Genomic DNA, 13,825 nt, shown 5'->3' with positions numbered 1-13,825 from the left:
ACTTTAAAACAATATTTATTTCACCTTTTAAAATCGAGAGAACTATAAATAACATGATAACGTCAACATATTAGACAATTTTCCTATTAACGATGAAGGATAATTTTATAATCCTGGCCTTTGGCAGCACGGTGCGGCTAGAAGTTCTTGGGCCGAGGTGAATTTTTTGTTCGGTTTGTGAATACATTTTAAAATGTATTCTAGTATGTTTAAATAAGTTCTAGTGAAACGAATAAATAAGAATAATTGAAGTGCGGGTGTTTAGAATTATGGTGTGGTGATTAACAGCTTCATGCAATGGTTGTATCGAGCACTGTGACGATTTTCAGGTAGGTGTTTATTCGATAATACCGTTTTGTAAAAGTGGAAAGAATCACTTCGGCTCAGTGGTGTGGCATCGGAGAGTGAAATTTTGAATTCTACATTTTTATTTTCTACAATTGAATCTATTAGGAGTAAAACAAGTGATAGAAAAATATTGAGTATTGTGAAAAATAAATGGGAGACTTTTTAAAAATTATCAACCATAAACCTACGACTTCCAAACAGTTTAAATCATTAGTTTTCTGTGCAGTGAGCCGGGAACCGGGTCCATAGGCCCAAGTAGTGATTTACCCTATGTATGTTCTTTCTATAATTATTGTGTGATTCGATACATCAAACTGCGTGGGCGATAGCCGCAGACGAAGCTGTACTCTAGGATTTCTGTTTGTATTTGGTATCTCCAATCTCCGTCTGTTGCTACTACTATGAATTCTATAACACTCCAAGCTATTCCAGATCGTCGTTCATTTCTTGCAATCTGGCCCTCTCGCTGTCGCGCCTCCGCCCTGTCCGCCGCCGTACTGCCGCATATCAGTAGTGTGAACACTTGGGCTGGCCCTGTTGGAGGTCTGTTGGAGGACTTGGAGAAGCTGTGCCGGTTGGCCGCAGACGATCACTGCGTTGGCCAGATGCTCGACACCGTTCTCGATGTCACTGAAGAGATGAGGGCTTCGCCCATCTGAATTTCCTGGAGGAAACTGCACTTCTTCATGGTCTGCCATGTTGGGCATCGTCGTCCGTGGCCCTCCAGCAGCCGAAGCAGCCTTCTTCGCTTTCCTCCTCTCTCGCAGCTTCTTTTTGAAGTCCGGATCTTTGCGGCGCTTGTGATCGAAATAGATGCAGTAGCCCAGGAACAGCGTTCCGGCCACAATCCCGATGGTAGTTTTACTAATCTCCAGCCCAACGATTCCGGACCCGAGCTTCACGGTGGCACTAGCACGTTAATTCCGAACGAGAGAGAGGTCGAAAAGCGAAAATTTTTCCTGCTTTTCTCCACGAAATGAACTTCTAACCTCCTCTCTCGCAGCTTCTTTTTGAAGTCCGGATCTTTGCGGCGCTTGTGATCGAAGTAGATGCAGTAGCCCAGGAACAGCGTTCCGGCCACGCCGGCTGCAATCCCGATGGTAGTTTTACTAATCTCCATCTCAACGATTCCGGACCCGAGCTTCACGGTGGCACTAGCACGTTAATTCCGAACGAGAGAGAGGTCGAAAAGCGAAGAAATTTTCCTGCTTTTCTCCACGAAATGAACTTCTAACCTCCTCACTCGCAGCTTCTTTTTGAAGTCCGGATCTTTGCGGCGCTTGTGATCGAAGTAGATGCAGTAGCCCAGGAACAGTGTTCCGGTCACGCCAGCTGCAATCCCGATGGTAGTTTTACTAATCTCCATCTCAACGATTAGCTTCACGGTGGCACTAGCAGGAACTAAGAACCATCAAGTTCATCTCACTTTATAATTTTAACAGAACTATTTATTTATGATCAGAGCAGACAAAAAAACAAAAACAAAACATCGATGCTGTCAGTTATGCGTGCACGGAAAAATAATCTTGCGGAAATGATGACTGACAGCATCTGGTTAGTGTCTTTTCAGTTGTATACCTAGGACTCCTACACACCGATTGAAACTTGAACGCAACACGGGAAAATCCCGAGTGTCTGGTCCCGGTTATTAGTTCCAGGAACTAATAACCGGGACGTGTGAGTCCCGAAGAACCGATTAAAAATTCGTGCAACCCAGATGAGCTCACGAGACCAGCACCGCCAGAGGCGCTAGTGTATTTTACTCATATTTTGGTAAACTTATTTGAAAGTGTTTCGGGAAGTGTAGACTTTTTTTGCTGTGAGTTTTGACAGATTCTTAACCTCAACAGTGTTTATGTTTTTATTCATATACAGGGATGCCAGATATACAGACATGTCTGTATTTATACAGACTTTTGGTCTTGCATACAGACATCATGCAGATTACAGACATTATACAGACTTTTGATTGATGTTACAGACTTTTACAGACATTTGTTATCTTTGGAGAAAAACCAAAGCAGAAAAAATCACGAAAACTTGAGAATCTCCGATGATGATTCCAGTATAAATTTAACCTTAATGTTGCTTCTGAAAACATGACGTAGGGAATCCTGAGAGAACAACACCAAAGAAAATCGAATAAATTTTTCTGAGGTCCCCGGAATTTTAGTTCGGAATTCTTGAAGTAAGCCTGGAATATGCTTAAATGTATATTCTTTGGAATAATTGTATAAACCTCATAAAGATTTTATAAGTAATTCGAAGGTGAACTTAGACATTTGAATGGAAGAACTTGATTTTACAACCATCCGCTGACAAAATGCACCTCAGAGTTGCTAACGTCACAGACATTGCAGATAGTACAGAAAGGGCTCCTGTCGAAAATATGCAAGGGCCACCTGTGTCCGATTCGGAGCCGGGAGATGATCTGCTGTTAAAATAGGGATTATATGTCCACGCCGATGTGGTCCCTTTAATTTTCCGGAGGTAAAAGGATGTAGTTGTCCAGTTTTTCCCAAAAGATTTTCTTCATGCAGGTTTTCACCATACGGGAGGGATGTCGTGAAATGTTGGCCCTGATATCCGACTTCGGCAAGGAGATCCGCCTTGTTGTGGCCAGGCACTCCGCAGCAGGGTTGTAAATATTCGGCAGCACTGGATGAAGGTGATGTTTTTTTATATCATGTTTTTATTTTCTACCTGCTTTGAAATCAACCTCACTTTCCCGGAGAGGCAGAAAAGTAAACAACAGAACTCACATCACCCACTGCGCTGCGAAGATGAAATTTACCACAGCAAAATGTACACATTCACCCAGCAAATTGAAAAAATTCACCACGCGTTTAAATGGGCCACTCACAGTCATACGGTAAGGCGCGAACTGAGCAGCATGTGAGAGCGACTTGTGAGTGGCTGAATGCGAAATTGAATGGTCGGTGTTGGAAATGATTTTTCGGCTGCACCCAGTCGCACTCACCACGGCGGCGACGAAGGCGACTGCAGATTATACTGAGATCCATGTTTTTCACAGCATTGACTGTGAAATATTTCTACCCTGCTCCGCAGTGCCCCAGGATCCAAGGGAAGGTTGTGTTCGAGAGCATATTCGCTAAGATGGTTTGGATCCTGTTGTGCTTAGGCTTATCACTCTGGAATGTGGAGATGGCGCTGGCAGAGTCTAAAAGTACGAGGATGGGTTCCCTGGTCGGGTAGAATACGGCTGCTTCAACCGAAAAAATGCAGCACATATATGGGAGGCGGTCCGAGATAGTGGAACTGGTCCCAGTGACCCCAATGCCGACTTCAGTTCCGGACAAAAGCAAGGATATTGTCGGAGAATCCCCATTATTGCCACTGTTAGAAGTCCTGATGAAGGCCTTGGAAATGTTCTAGATCCGCGTGCTTGCTGTCGTTGTAGGCGTTGTGCAGTACATCTTCCAGATATGTGATGTATGTGCCTGTGCCGTATTACGGGTGGAACGCTTGTTAGCGAAAGCCGAACCTATTATCGACTTCTAATTTACAGCCGCTGATTTACAAACCTTTCCACGGCTTTGAAGACACCTCTTGTCAGCGAAATAAGCCGGTATATTGTGACATCTCGAGAGGAAATGTTTTTTTTAGTGGATGGACAAGGGTTTTCCGCCATTCATCCGGAAAAATTCGATCAGACCATGCTTTGTTGATCAACCCCAGAACCAGATTTTGGCGGAGTTGGGAAAGTTTTTCATGATGAAATAACCAACCACATCGAGACCTGATGATTTTCCATTACTCATTGAGAGAGCGAAGGCAGCTCTTAGGCGGAAAACGCAGAATTGAAATAGGCGTTTTGTGAATCCGGAGGGACTCGACAGGTGTAGAGTGTGCGCTGAATCTCAGCGGGATAATCGCTAACAGAAACTAAATGAATTACAATTAGTTCTATTACACATTGATTATTTCATGGAATGAAAACTTATTTCGAATTTCAGATTATTTGAAGCCTTGTTATTCAATGATGTCAAAAATGTATGGTTTTGATTAATTTTCTATTTCCAGTATAACTCTGAAGCCCCATACAGACAAATACAGACATTTTACTGAGATTAACACAGACATTTGAAAATTGTATCTGGCATCCCTGTTCATATACGCGGCCTAATAGACCAATGCAAGATCTTGATCTAACCTCACTTATTTGACAGTTCACAGAGCTTGTTTACAAGGTGTTAGAAGAAAAATCGATGAGTAAAAAATTAAAATTCATATTTTTAGTTTAAAATTGCTGCAATCCGAATATTTCAATGATATTCTCTGCATTCAGCATGAAATCAATCGCAAAGGACATCTACATGCGAATAAAATGACGAAACAATTTTATCGGAAGCTTCGCCAGAGGCTAAGTCCCGGTGAAAAAGCTCTGTGAACTGTCAACCTACGTCATCATGCACTGGTCTATTTATTTCAATCTCGTTTTTCTTTAATTTGTTATTTATAAATACCTAGTTCTCACAAAACATGTTCTGCAAAGCCGTATTTTTACAACAACTGTAACCGAAAAGTGGTAAGTGAATAACACATATTCTCGCCGCCTTAAATCTCGTTCAGAACTGTGCTTTTCTGATACCTTTGTCCACCAGAATTCGTGGTAAAAATGCTCGTACAGCAAACATTCCTCAACGCCATGTAGGCCACCGAACGGTTCCCTTGAAATGCAGAGTTCCTTCAACGCCCACTTTTCTGTCAACTATTCAGAAACATCACTCCTGCTGTGAAAGCGGGTCACATGCCCAACATATACCTCTTGGACTGTTGCAGGAGTGTTTACTCCAGAAAAGCACTCCGAATTTAGTGCACTGTCTTCTCTACGGTTGCCAGTGATGAAGCTTCTAATTATGTATAGCTGTAAATTAATTTATAATGATGCTGGATACTGTCCTGGAGGTGAGTAGTTTCGTAGCATTTCAAAAATGTGATTTAGTGCCAATCATTTGAGAAACAGTGAAATTATTCACTTGTCATAAGACGAGTTTGTACCTTCCCATTGAATTCCACCACTTGACGGTACCTTGACAGATACGTGTTTCGACCCCAACAGTAAGGTCGTCTTCAGTGTCTCGTACTTGACTCTACTTGTGTACGAGACACTGAAGACGACCTTACAGTTGAGGTCGAAATGCGTATCCGTATCCGTCAAGGTACAATCAAGTGGTGGAATTAAATGGGAAGGTTCAAACTCGTCTTATGACAAGTGAAGACATTCCACTAAAAAGCTCAAAATAATTTTCTTAACAGTGAAATTATTGTTTTTTATTATTATGTTTTCAGCTCAATTTTACTCATGAATTGGAGGAGAAACATACATAATAATGGAGCACAGAGTTCTAAGTTTGGAAGCATGTTTGGTCGCATTTCCAGATTTGAATATCTGATAAGCAATCGACTATCACCTAGCACCGTCTCATCGAGCATGTATGCGATCTGCTCCATTTACACCTCGGAGGTGATTATACGCTTCTAACTTCTGCAATGACTTCCTGTGCTACCTCGTATTCGCCAATGTGAAACAGGAATTGCTGGTGAAGATAGTGGAGACGATGCTGTGAAGGTGGTGCTGGAGTTGGCTAACCTGGCCTCGTCGACGATTTTGCAGTTGATGTTATGAGGGACTGATTTTCGCTAAAAATGGGAGAGATTATGCTGCATCCAGGATAAGTGAAAGTACGCTGCAGTGTAAAAATGTTATTTGGTGGGAGCTTTGCATAAAACGCATAAAATTTAAAAAAAACCATTCGTTTTTTGGGGTGATTTTTATTTTCAATTCCACGGAAAATATTTCTTAATGTCTGCAAAAAACTAAAATTATCTCGGGAAGGTATTCCAAATTTTCACTGAAATTCACTAGGAATTTTACCGGAAATCTTTAAAAAAGTAGAAGGAAGAATATTTTTGGATTTTATCGGATGATTGATTATTAATCGAGAAATTATACGAAATTTCTTCGGAATTACCTACGAAAGTATAAGGGGAAGGCCTTTTGAAAATGTGAACATTTGGTTTACGTGGTCCCGTTGGACCGAAAGTGTTCTCAAAAGAATTCCGGAATCCCGAAGGTTTCGCCGTCGGAATCCCGAAGGGTTTGCTGTTGGAATCTCGAAGGGTTTGCCGTCGGAATCCCGACAGAATTCCCATCGGAATCCCGAAAGAATTCCCGTCGGAATCCCGAAAGTATTCCCGTCCGAATCCGAAATACGAGACACTGAAGACGGCCGTACTGTTGAGGTCGAAAAACGTATCTGTCAAACGTACAATCAAGTGGTGAAATTAAATGATAATGATTAATGACGATAAGACCCGATAGCAATGATGGCAACCGCAGGGTGGCAAAATAGATCTCTGCACGAGGTGGCCTTATCGGGATGCAAATTACTGGCATATAAACTCATTTAATAAATTTTGTTTCTGTATTTTCGTTAATACTTTTTTCACAACTCACAACAACAATTTAAATTCCTTCTATTGAGGAAATAGGTTTGCCATTTTTTTCAGTATAATATCAAACCAAAATATTTGATAAGTTTTTCTGTTTTCAGTTTGTTAATATATGGAGGAGGACCAACGCGCACTGGGAGTTTTCGAAAGGAAAATGCTGCGTACCATCTATGGTGGGGTGAAAATACAACGCCTGTTGTAGATAGCATTTTAACTGTTTCAAATTTCATTTCCTATACATACTCCCATACATTTTATAACTCAACTAAAGATGCCCTAACATTACTAAAGATGCCGTTACTAAAGTCTATTCAATTTTAAAAACTAATTCAGATTGCTTCCTAAATATATTTTAAAACGAAAGATTTTATACATACGTAGTTCCCTGTAAATGATGGTCGCCTGAGAGTTTAGCCGGTTGCGGTAAGATCTGTCGCATGGCATGTGTTTGGGATTACAGAATTACATCGTATTACACTCAACCCTCTTTTTACGTCACTTATTGGGGGGACGTAAACCGAATGTGACGTAAAAAGAAATTTTGTTAAATTTCTTGTATTTCCCTTAATTTATTGATCGTGAGGATACTTTCAAACACATTCACTTGCGTCTTACATGAGGTATTGTAAGATCTCTCCAAATCCAGGAGATGTTATAAGATCTCCAAATTGTCCTGGAGTTTGAATCAAATGGTCTACCGAATCAACCAAAGCCTTCATGATGTCCCCAGCCGTGATATCAACTCAATTATGTCCTCCGAGGATTTGTCTTTCACTTGCGTATCAAAACAAGACACATGAGGTGTTGTAAGATCTCCAAATTGTCCTGAAGTTTGAATCAAATGGTCTAATGAATCAACCAAGGCTTCTACGATGTCCAGAGCCACGGTGTCAACCCAATTTTGTCTTCTGAGTATTGGTCTTTTACTAACGTCTCAAATACAGATATATGAGACTCACTTGCGTCTCAAGTCCATGTATATGAGATGTTTTAAGATCTGCAAATTGTCCTGGAGTTTGAATCAAATGGTCTACAGAATCAACCAAGGCTTCACGATGTCCTCAGCCTCGGTGTCAACCCAATTTTGTCTTCTGAGTATTGGTATTTTGTAAACGTCTCAAATTAATGAACACAAATTGTCTTGGAATTTGAATCAAATGGTCTATCGAATCAACCAAAGCCTTCATGATGTCCTAAGCCGTGGTTTCAACTCAATTATGTTCTTTGAGTATTTGTCTTTTACTTGCGTTTCAAAACAAGACATATGAAGTGTAGTAAGATCACCAAATTGTCCTCGAGTTTGAATCAAATGGTGTAATGAATCAACCAAGGCTTCCATGGTGCCCCCAGCCACGGTATCAACTTAATTATGTCCTCCGGATTTTTTGTCTTTCACTTACGTCTCAAATCCAGACATATGATATGTTTTAAGATCTCCAAATTGTTCTGGAGGTTGAATCAAATGTTCTGCCGAATCAAACAAGGCTTTTCCGATGTCCAGAGCCACGGTGTCAACCCAATTTTGTCTTCTGAGTATTAGTCTTTTACTAACGTCTCAAGTCCAGGCCTACCGAATCTACTGAGGCTTGCACGATGTCCTCAGCTGCGATATCAAAATGTCTTTCACTCGCGTCTCAAATGTAGGCATATGAGTTGTTCTGATATCTTCAAATCATCCTGAAGTTTGAATCAAATGGTCTGCCGGATCAACCAAGGCTTTTATTATGTCCCCAGCTGCGGTATCAACCAAATTATGTCCTCCGAATATTTTTCTTCCACTTGCGTCTCAAATCCAGACATGTGAGATGTTGTAAGATCTCAAAATTGTTCTGGAGTTTGAATCAAATGGTCTACCGAATCAACAATGGCTTCCATGATGTCCCTAGCCGTGGTGATAACCCACTTATGTGCTCCGAGTGTTTGTCTTTCACTTGCGTCTCAAATGGAGGCATATGAAGTTTTCTAAGATCTCCAAAGTGTCCTGGATTTTGAATCAAACGGTCTACCGGATCAACCAAGGCTTCCATGATGTCTCCAGCCGCGGTATCAACCCAATTATGTCCTCCAAGTATTTTTCTTTCACTTGCGTCTCAAATCCAGAGATATGAATTGTTTTATGATCCCCAAATTGTCCTGGAGCTTGAATCAAATGGTCTGCCGAATCAACCAAGGCCCTTATGATGTCCTCAGCCTTGGTAGCAACCCAAGCAGCACAAGTCAGACAAACATCCCATGGAACACTTTTAGTTCTATAACGGTCATGAAAACCATTATTTGCTCTACATGACTTCGGAAAAATCAGCATAAAACTAAAATGTTTGTAAGGATGGTAGTAGCTATTTGATTGTGACTAAATTCGGTCAATTCATATGGGCCATGCCCTTTTTGATCAATAAAACCAAAGTGAATACGGCTTCAACTATTGTTTCATTGTAGATCATCCATGAATATCATCCATCCCTGAAATATAAGCTTTATGGTCAACACGCGTTATCAAAAGGCTGTTTTCTCTTTAAAAAAAACTTGCTCATACCCGTTTTGATCCATAGGACTAAATTGGATTCCTCTTCTACTATCGTTCCATTCCAGGTAATTTAAGAAAGTCATGTAGTACAGGTCTTTAGGTTTACAGGATTATTCTGAGCATTGGTCTTTTACTAACGTCTCGAATACAGGTATACGAGATGTTCTAAGATCTCAAAATTGTCCTGGAGTTTAAATCAATGATCTATCGAATCAACTAAAGATTTCATGATGTCTCCAGGCGCCGTATCACCTCAAATATGTCCTCTTAATATTTTTCTTTCTCTTGCGTCTCGAAACAAGACATATGAGGTGTTGTAAGATTCATTCCAGAACAATTTGGGGATCTTAGAACAGCTCATATGCCTGGATTTAAGACGCGAGCGAAAGACAAATACTTGGAGGTCATAAACGGGTGGTTACCGTGGCTGGAAACATCATGGAAGACTTGGTTGATTCGGTAGACCATTTGATTCAAACTTCAGAACAATTTGGAGATCTTACAACATCTCATATGCCTGGATTTGAGACGCAGGTGGAAGAAAAATACTCGGAGGACATAATTGGGCTGATACGGCGGCTGGGGACATCATGGAAGCCTCGGCTGATTCGGCAGAACATTTGAATCAAACTCCAGGACGATTTGGAGATCTTAGAACAACTCATATGGCTACATTTGAGACGCAAGTGAAAAACAAATACTCGAAGAACATAATTGGGTTGATACCGCGGCTAGGAACATCATGAAAGCCTTGGTTGATTAGGCAGAACATTTGATATGAACACCAGGATAATTTGGAGATCTTAAAACAAATCACATGCCTACATTTGAGACGCGGGTGAACGGGTTGTTGCAGCGGCTGGGGACATCATGGAAGCCTTGGTTGATTCGGCAGATCATTTTATTCAAACTCCAGGATTATTTGGAGATCTTACTACATCTCATATGTCTGGATTTGAGACGCAAGTGAATGAAAAATATTTGGAGGACATAAATGGGTAGTTACCGTCGCTGGAAACATCTTGAAAGACTTGGTTGATTCGGCAGGCCATTTGATTCAAACTCCAGGACGATTTGGAGATCTTACTACATCTCATATATCTGGATTTGAGACCCAAGTGAACGATAAATACTCGGAGGACATAATCGGGTTGATACCGCGGCTGGGGACATCATAAAAGCCTTGGTTGATTCGACAGAACATTTGATTCGAACACCAGGATAATTTGGAGATCTTAAAACAACTCATATGCCTACATTTGAGATGCGATTGAACGACAAATACTCGGAGAACATAATTGGGTTGTTGCAGCGGCTGGGGGCATCATGGAAGCATTGGTTGATTCGGCAGATCATTTGATTCAAACTCCAGGATGATTTAGAGATCTTACTACATCTCATATGTCTGGATTTGAGACGCAAGTGAATGAAAAATATTTGAAGGACATAATTGGGTAGTTACCGTCGCTGGAAACATCTTGGAAGACTTCGTTGATTCGGCAGACCATTTGATTCAAACTCCAGGACGATTTGGAAATCTTACTACATCTCATATATCTGGATTTGAGACCCAAGTGAACGACAAATACTCGGAGGACATAATTGGCTGGGGCACATCATGAAAGCCTCGGTTGATTCGGCAGGCCATTTGATTCAAACCTAAGGACGATTTGGAGATTTTAGAACAACTCATATGCCTACATTTGAGACGCGAGTGAACGACAAATACTTGGAGAACAAAATTGAGTTTTTTCTGCGGCTGGGGACATCATGGAAGCTTTGGTTGATTCGGCAGATCATTTGATTCAAACTCCAGGATGATTTGGAGATCTTAGAACAACTCATATGCCTACATTTGAGACGCGAGTGAACGACAAATACTCGGAGGGCATAATTGGGTTGATACCGTGGCTGGGGACATCATGAAAGCTTTGGTTGATTCGGCAGAACATTTGATTCAAACTCCAGGACGATTTGGAGATCTTAGAACAACTCATATGCCTGGATTTGAGACGCGAGCGAAAGACAAATACTTGGAGGACATAAATGGGTGGTTACCGTGGCTGGAAACATCATGGAAGACTTGGTTGATTCGGCAGATCATTTGATTCAAACTCCAGGATGATTTGGAGATCTTAGAACAACTCATATGCCTACATTTGAGACACGAGTGAACGACAAATACTCGAAGGACATAAATGGGTTGATACCGCAGCTGAGGACATCATGGAAGCCTCGGTTGTTTCGGCAGAACATTTGATTCAAACTCCAGGACGATTTGGAGATCTTAGAACAACTCATATGCCTACATTTGAGACGCACATGAAAGACAAATACTCGGAGGACATATTTGGGATGAATCCGCGGCTGAGGAGTCTAGGGAATTCTTGGATGACCAGCAAAGGAACGGCTGCTTAAGACATATTGAGTTTGGTTTAATAGATCATATAGAGCATGAACCATTTAAAAAAAGGGATAACAGCCTTTCGGTTACGCGACCTATTTTCCAGGGAATTCTTGTATGACGTGGAACGGAATTTGGTTTAATATATCAAATAGGGCATAAACCATTTTTTACAAGAGATAACAGCTCTTTCGCTACGCTTGTAGACCTTAGGTCCTTGGTTACGCGTGTAGACTCCAGGAAATTCTTGGATGTCCTGGAACGTAACAATTATTGAAGGTAAATGATGAATATACAAAGCTTCTACTTTGGGTGGGTGTGGGTTTCTAAGAGTGCCTTCTTATAGGCCTACTTTTGGATGTAAATAATGTTTCAAATTCTTTTTACGTCACGTGCCGTAAAAAGGAGGCCGTAAAACGAAGTGACGTATAAAAAACTGCCGTAAAAAGAGGGTTGAGTGTATTCCCATCGAATGTTGTTTCTGCAAAATAATTCAAAAATTAGTTTACTAATTTGAAATAAAATCAATTGACCCACTAAAAAATATGCACCTGGTACGGTTAGTACCGCGGAGTTGATCATATCAGGCATAAGTTGGTAATCGAGCGCTCCCCAATCTTCTAACTCTGCCCCTTGATGTTACAGCTTTACGAAACGTTTTCTTCTGACGGCAATTGAACTCAATCTCCACCGCACGACGTCTGCTTCTTCTGATCAACCACCATACTTCGTTTTGGCAGATGCGTGTCTAAGAAATCAGGACTGGAAAACTTGTTGCAAACGGTCAAGCAGTACTTTCACATCGGTGTCCACCTGCTCTTTGGAAGCGTCAATTTCAAATTCTAATCGGCTTCTTCTTCTCCTTTCTGGTTGCTCTTGGGGAAAGAGAGCACCCGCATAGCTCTGGTAATATAATAAGGTAAATGTTATTTGACCATTTTACAATATATGGAAAGGGCGGTTAAGTTATGTTACAATAAAAAATCGTTCATTTTCTCGAACAAAATTTTTCACATACACTACGACAGAAGGTTGGTATATAATCCACTCTCGTGGGTTCAAACAATAAGCCTTATTTTGAAGTTAATCTTCTTCTTCTTCTTATTGGCATTACATCCCCACACTGGGATAGAGCCGCCTCGCAGCTTAGTGTTCATTAAGCACTTCCACAGATATTAACTGCGAGGTTTCTAAGCCAGGTTACCATTTTAGCATTCGTATATCATGAGGCTAACACGATGATACTTTTATACCCAGGGAAGTCGAAACAATTTCCAATCCAAAAATTGCCTAGACCGGAACCGGGAATCGAACCCTGCCTCCCTCAGCATGGTCTTGCTTAGTAGCCGCGAGTCTTACCGCACGGCTAAGGAGTAGGGAAGTTAATATCAAACCATATTAAGAGAATTTGTACAACAGTACACCTTGCGTTTAATTTTTGCTTTGGATTCTTTTTGCAATTTCTTTCGTTGTGTAATAATTAATACTTACGTTTGTATAGCATATGTATGTTTTATTCTTATAATTATTCCTTGAGGTTTCATAAAAACAGCAAATTCTGGATAGAATATTACGCGCTCTGATTCTGGAATTCCACTTGAGAATTTTTATTATGCCTTCAATTCACTGCTGGATAAAATTCGGTATGAAGAACCAATAGGGGGAAGGGGGACGAACACGTAAGAAGGGAATTATCCCAGATTCTGTTGGAGTACGTACGACTTGATGTTTGGGATATTTCAACGAAAAAATTATTTTTTGACTCTTCTCGAACAGTAGGTGGTGGCTTCGAAGGTTGCTTGCATAAAACATATTTTAAAATAACTTTCACTTACTAAAATTGTAGGTAAATCACACTTATTATGTTTAACTTGTTCAAAATGCACCACATTTTGAAAGATTATGTGTATATGATCCATTTTGGACCTTGATTGACTAGTAATTCTTTTTATAGAGTTAACGATGGCTGTTCCAAAATGTTCAAAATCATTGATTTTACGACATGTATTGAGGTATATCTCAAAATCTCGACGTGTTAGAGCAAATCTGAAGTCTGATTTGGATTCAGCGAG

The 13,825-nt window shown here is 40.7% G+C and overlaps 1 long non-coding RNA gene and 1 pseudogene across 2 annotated transcripts; one reads left to right on the top strand and one right to left on the bottom strand.

The window, feature by feature from the left end:
- Positions 1–182: 182 nt before the first annotated feature.
- Positions 183–1,763, bottom strand: LOC134206281 (mitochondrial import receptor subunit TOM20 homolog; annotated as a pseudogene).
- A 2,735-nt stretch (positions 1,764–4,498) lies between these two features.
- Positions 4,499–7,184, top strand: LOC134206275 (uncharacterized). Of its 2 annotated transcripts, XR_009978261.1 has the most exons (4): positions 4,499–4,897; positions 4,974–5,277; positions 5,662–6,054; positions 6,927–7,179. It is a non-coding gene; the product is annotated as an uncharacterized LOC134206275 (long non-coding RNA). The 2 variants fall into 2 exon arrangements; XR_009978260.1 differs by having other exon boundaries at positions 5,662–7,184.
- The last annotated feature ends 6,641 nt before the right edge of the window (positions 7,185–13,825 follow it).

This window comes from Armigeres subalbatus, chromosome 1 (assembly GCF_024139115.2).
Source record: "Armigeres subalbatus isolate Guangzhou_Male chromosome 1, GZ_Asu_2, whole genome shotgun sequence".
Classification (NCBI taxonomy): Eukaryota; Metazoa; Arthropoda; class Insecta; order Diptera; family Culicidae; genus Armigeres; species Armigeres subalbatus.
Note: the sequence above shows the minus strand (reverse complement) of the source record. Positions and strands in the feature narration are given on the sequence as shown.